The 6318-nt window shown below is 49.0% G+C and overlaps 1 pseudogene; it reads right to left on the bottom strand.

The window, feature by feature from the left end:
* Nucleotides 1–2637: 2637 nt before the first annotated feature.
* LOC136539879 (phylloplanin-like) lies at nucleotides 2638–3483 on the bottom strand (annotated as a pseudogene).
* Nucleotides 3484–6318: the final 2835 nt, after the last annotated feature.

The raw sequence follows: 6318 nt of genomic DNA, 5'->3' as shown, positions 1-6318 counted from the left end.
TCTTCTCTTGTGCTCCTAGGGTCTTGCTTAGGGTGTTGATCATCGGATCATCATATTGCCTTTGTCCAAGTCACGTCTTGCACCCTATTGAACGACAAAATAAACACTTGCAAATTCATTAGTTCAATTTAGTTGTGTTGGTCATCAAACACCAAAATCTAAAGTAAATGGGCCTAGGGTCCATTTTCCTTACAATTAGTGTTAACTTAGTACGCTTATGACATCTTGTGATCATGCTGTTAATTTGAGCATGTCATTAGCTTATAATAAGTCATGTTGCATAATGCTTTGAAATGATTATTATATATATAGTTATAGGACTTTGATTATGTTTCTTATCACTAGATGCACATGAGGTGTTTAACATAAAAGTAGAACCTGTACTTACTTCTAATCTGCTGGTTGAGTGAAGTGTTTGTATATGTTAAACTTGATGTGCTTTGCTATCGTAACAAGGTAGGTTTGTATAATGTTTAGTTAGATATCTTGTTTCTAGTGCTTAAGTCAAATGATGTGATCTTGCCCTTGTCTTGCTTAGCTTTTGTAATATGGTAAGTATTGCTTTCTAGGTAAAGCACGTGATTGTCTTGTAATCAAATAATTAGAATTCTTTGAGAATAATAACCCTAGTTCTTAGCGAAGGAAAGTTGTACTCAAAATAATTAACTTTGTTTAAGTTCTGCTATGCACTTGTGTCTTTCATCATGCATCATGACATGTATTCCATCATGTTAAGCAAGCATCATTTATTACGTGTAGTGCACGAGAGTGAGAAGGTTCGTGTTGATCAAGTTTCGGAGAAGGTTCATCCACCAGTGGTGTTGATGCCAAGCTAATCTCACCCCTGTGATCCTCTGTGCAATCTAACCTTCTCTGCAACGCAGGCAAGCCTCCGAGCATACAACCCTTCTCTAGTATTTACAAATCCTTATTACATATTAAGTCTTGTGAGATGTGCATTAAGTATTAGGAGTTGGTCGAATACCGTTGTTGCATGATTACCTTGATACACAGGTATACTTAGTTCTACCCTATTAGAATGAATAGGTTGTTACCTCCAAAGCTTAGTAATGCTTAGACTTCGATAGAAGTCTAATGATGGTTTCATCATTCGAGAGAAACAGGTTTACCTTGCTCTTCTCAACTCTGTTATGGGTTGTGAAATACCATGGTTATGATAATATTAAATTAAGACCGGGCGGCTAGCTTGCATCGAGAATAGAGTCTCCATGTAGTGCTCCGCCTGTGTCGATTAAGGACCGATCGTTGTTGGCCCTTGGATCAAGATTTTTGCAAGTACTGGCCACATACTCTGGTAAGCCTAATACCTCGGCTATTCCATTATGAGAAAGGACAACCGCGCACTAAGAGTGGAGAGATGACGAGAGTAGCGTGTACCCACCCTACGTAAACATCAGGGATGGCGTACGGCGGTGGATTCTATGCTCTCGGGTGGTGCGAATCCGTTCTTATTTTGGAGGATCCGAGTGAGGGTTGATATATGTAAGTCTAGGACTTGCATATGTCGTGTGGTAAGGAAACCTCAGCTGACCCTAATCGATTCGAATCGTCGTTTGCTCTACGATAACAGGAGACTTGATCCTCGCATCATCATCGCAGATTAATCAAGGGAAACATGGTTACTTATGGTTATGAGATAAGATGAGATGAGATGAGTAAAGAAGTGATTGATTTAGAACAGGTGCAAACTAGATACCGATAAAGATTTAATACGAAGCTAAAATATTGAAAGTAAGGATCCACTCATAGTAAGCTTTTCTGTAAAAGTTATTCTTGCTTCAAACTTTCTTTTAAGCCTACATACCCTTGGAGTCTTTTCTTTAGTCGGGTAAGACTTGTTGAGTACCCTCAAATACTCAGGGTTTGTTAACCCATGTTGTAGGTTCTGACTCGTGTTGCTAATCGAGGTCATATCGGTGGGTTCGACATGATCTAGTTGTCTCTTCTACCTTAGATGCTTCATCTAAGTTGCTTCTGTAGACCTACTCACCTTTTGGAACTTAGATTAAGTTTTTACATGAACATGTTTTGTAAACTAATTTTATAAGTATTTCGCACTCCGATGTAAGATATTTTTGTACCAAATATTGTAATATTGTGGTAACTCCATGTTGATCCTGAATGAGTTGTAAAATGTGGATGATTCGGGGTTCCCCGAGGACACCCGACAGACTACCGGAGTTATCTGGCTCTCGTCTGCAGCAGTCAGAGGTCTTTAGGACAATGACAGGTGCACGTGAGCCATATAATTTGGGTGGTTCTGCCACAATTTATTTATGCAAATATCATTGCATTTATTTTTTTCAAAGAGCTTCAAGGCAAAAACGGGTAAACACGCGATTGAGACGCAACTAACGCGTATAACACAAGTTCATGAAGTTTGGAACCAAATCATCATCAGAATAAAACCACGGCGCTTGATGGTGAGCAGACTATTACTAATTGTTCCATTTCCATCACATAATATCCTTACCCATGCTCATTTATTTTCAGGTACACGGCACTGTATTTTGTGTAACTGCGTGGTCCGTCGCCAGAATACATGGAAGTTTTTACTCGTTCGTTACTTTTTGGTCTTTTTAGATACTGATGACTGATGCATTGCAATTGCAACGGTCAGTTCATGCGGAACGAGAAGCCGGCCGGGGCGAGGCGGAAGACGCCACCGAGTATCCCGGCGAGAGAGCCCTGCAGGTAGGAGGCCAGTGCCCCCCGCCGCTGGCAGGCTCGCGCTGCACTTGGCCAGCGGCGTGTCGACCACCAGCTGGCAGGAGCCCACGAGCGCCGCCAGCGCGTTGGTCAGGTCCGCCTCGATCGCGAACGACCCGTTGCGGCTCGTCGTCCCACCCGCACCACGTTGCCGCCGCACCGCAGCTCCACGCTGACGTCTGCAGGCATCGCAGAGGGGTTTGCAGGCACGAACATGACGTTACGTGACGTGATGTTGTAAACGTTTGAGTAGTATCGTTATTAAATATACATCAGTTGCACGTGCAGAGGTAAGGGTGTGTTTAGTTACTCCGGAATCCAAACTTGGCACTATAAAAAAGAAGATTTTCCATCACGTCAAATTTGCGGTACATGCATAGAGTACTAAATGTTGACGAAATCAAAAACTAATTACACAGTTTGGTTGTACTTTGCGAGACGAACGTTTTGAGCCTAATTAGTCAACGATTGGACAATTATTACCAAATATAAACGAAATGCTACAGTGCGCTACATGAATTTCGACGGCGCCAAGTTTGGGCAACTAAACGAGGGCTAAGTATGCCGGAGAAGTTGTCGCATGCACGCACCTAGGAATGCCGGAGAAGTGGCGGTGTCGATCAGCGTGCCGGTGTTGCACGGCACGACACCGGTGACGACGAGCTTGCCAAGCATGGTCTGCGCAGAGGCGGTCGAGCACGCCGCGGTGGCCACTGCAACGGCGAGGAGAATGGACGCTTTGTTGGTTGCCATTGGCGGAATCGGAGAGTTACGTTTGGAGTGGTGTATGTACTGCACCTCGAGGAATTTTTTTTATTTTTAACATTTTTTTGTAAACTAATTTTAAATCTAACATTTTTTTTCAAAACTAACATTTTTAGTCGTGCCTATTGTCATGGCGCGGCATGATGGCGTAGCAGAAGGATGACGTGGCGATGATCAGGGCTGCTGACCGGTGATGTGGAAGGGTCTGTCGCGCCACCGATCTTGGCGCGGCAGTACCTGGACGCAGACAGAAGATCGACTGTTGTCGGTGAGGATCGGCAGCGACGCATCCATGGACCCTGGCTTCCTCGACCCCTCATCGGTGGGCTCCGACCAGGTGCTCTAGTCCGACATGAGGTCGCGCAGCACAGTCGACTACTGCGCGTCTAACAAGGGTGCCTTCTTCGGCGATTTCGTGGCGGCGATGACCAAGCTCGGGAGGATCGGGGTCAAGACGTCGGCCACCTACGTCGAGATACACCGGGACTGTCGGTTCCCGAACTAGTTGCTACTTAATCTCGTCGTTAGTGTTGCCGCGACGCATTGAAACGAATATGAAGCAAATAAACGAAGTCCATGCGCAAGTTGACAAGCTGCCACGTAACATTTTCATTGGTTTGACATAAGTTCGACATAACATAACCAACTAAGCCTGTAAGTTTCGGACGTCAATATTCGTTCGATCTAACAAACTAAGACCCAGAAGTGTAAGGATCCCTCGAACGTGCTAACGAATCTACAGGATTAAAAATAGTGTCAGGTCACGTATGGAGTGTGGAAGCTCATTGTCGGTGTTTCGGACCGGGGGTCCTCAACCGACTAGTAAATTTGTATTGCGTGTTCCCAATCCCGGATGGTGATGCAAAGAGACACAAGGTTTATACTGGTTCAGGCAATCAGTGTCCTACGTCCAGTCTGAGAGATCGATCTTGTATTCCTTGCACCGAAGTGCTTGTAGTAGGGGGTTACAAGCTGGGTGTGAGAGAGGGAGCTAGTCCTAGGTCTCGGCGTGGAGCGGTGCGGGCTGCTTGAGACGTTGCTCATAGGTAGCGAGAGTGTGCGTGAATTGAGTGAGTGTGTTTGCTTGTGTCTAGGTCTGATCGCCCGTGTCCCCCCTCGAAACGGCCCTGGTCCCTCCCTTTTATAGTTGAAGGGGGGACGAGGGTAATACATTCGCTAGCTACACGGCGTCATGCAGACGGAGGCGGCGTGTCCGAGCCCTGTAGCCTGTTCCTGTGGTGGCGTGGCCGACGGTGTGGTCCGTCCTTGAAGTACTAGGGCGACGCGTCGGTCACATCCGATCCTGTGCATCATGGAAGCTCCAGTGCTATCTCGAAGCGCGGCAGTCGGCGTGTTGGTCATCGTGTGTTGACTACGCGGGAAGCCGAGGCTCAGTTGGTGCCGAGGCCGAGCCATCGTGGGAGGCTCGGCAGACGTGATTCCCGGAGTTGCCGAGACCCTAAAGTGGATTGCCGAGGCTTGGAGGGAGTAGTTGGTGACATACACTGATTCCGAGGCTATGGTGTCCCGGACTTGACCCCCCATGCCGTGTTGTCTCTGGGGTGGGGGTTAGGTGGCACAGTGTAGTGCAGGCGCTGATCATAGGCATAGCACTAGAGCACAGTGGCCGGTAATCCCCGTCGTGCCCGGTCCAGGACGGTATGGCGTAGACGTGACTTCCTGTCTTGTCGACTGCTCTGCAGTGTCGAGCCGTTGTTCGGCTGATATTGCGGGAGTGGTTGGCGCATTAATGGGACACGACGCGCTGTCGGGGAGACTGGCCGAGGCGGAAGCGATGGGTCGTTGCCGAGCCGGCTTCGAGCGAGATGGGGAATCAACATCTCGTCCGAGGCTCCTCGCGCGGGGCCTCGGGCGAGACGGAGAATCGGTTCCCTGTCGAGGCTCCCACGCGAGGCCTCGCGCGAGGCGGAGATTTGTCCGGCCGCCGAGGCCTCCCATACGAGGCCAGGAGCGAGGCGGAGAGCCGGTGGGTTCGGACGAGGCCGGGATTTAACAAACGGCTTATCCTTTGGCTTTGTTTTTTATGGTGTTTAAGTGATTTCTTTCATTATACGCTCGGGGTACCCCGTTCTATGGTACCCAACAGTAGCCCCAGAGCCTCAGGGAGAGTGTGAACGCTCTTCTTGAGGTTTTGACGAGGCTTGACTTGCGGTAGCTTCTGGTAGAATAGCATTTCGTACTTCGAGGTTTCGGTGGGTGCGCGCGAGCGCACCCGCCGGGTGTAGCCCCCGAGGCCCTAGGGGAGTGAGTTCATTCCTCCAGGGTCTTTTTCTCACGTTGACCGAGGGATGTTATCGTATTTGCTAAGCCCACAACTACGAGTTTGGGTCGTGGGGTCTCGGCAAGATCGTAGGAAGAACCCCCGTGCCGCTTTACAGAGCGAGAGGGCAATCAGGAGTCCTCCTGATGTTTTTGTGCGACCCTCATGCTTCCTTTTCATTCGGAAGGAGGGGTGGAATATGCCAAGCTACCCTCGATGGGCGCGAGCGGTGGCATTTCCGGTGAGCTGTTATCGGGTGAGTCCGAGTGGAGGCCCATGCCCCGTTCGCTAGGGGTCAGCTAGAGGTCTAGAGACGCACTCCAAGAGTACCTGAGGGTTTCTCTAGTGGGTGCCGAGGCCGTTCGCTGGGCCCCGGCGGCTCGGTGCCTCCCTATGGTGGGATCCCATTCGGAGACCTCCCTGCCGGTCTCGAACACGACTTAGGATGCCTCAAGCGTTTTGCTTGCTAAGGCCTTGGTCCCGTACGGGCTCGCCCATAGTCGTCCCTGACTCTGTTGCCCTAGGCCGGCTGTCGGAACCCT

Source organism: Miscanthus floridulus, chromosome 2, assembly GCF_019320115.1.
Source record: "Miscanthus floridulus cultivar M001 chromosome 2, ASM1932011v1, whole genome shotgun sequence".
NCBI classification, from domain to species: domain Eukaryota; kingdom Viridiplantae; phylum Streptophyta; class Magnoliopsida; order Poales; family Poaceae; genus Miscanthus; species Miscanthus floridulus.
The sequence above is the reverse complement of the archived record's forward strand: the minus strand, read 5'-3'. Positions and strand labels throughout refer to the sequence as shown.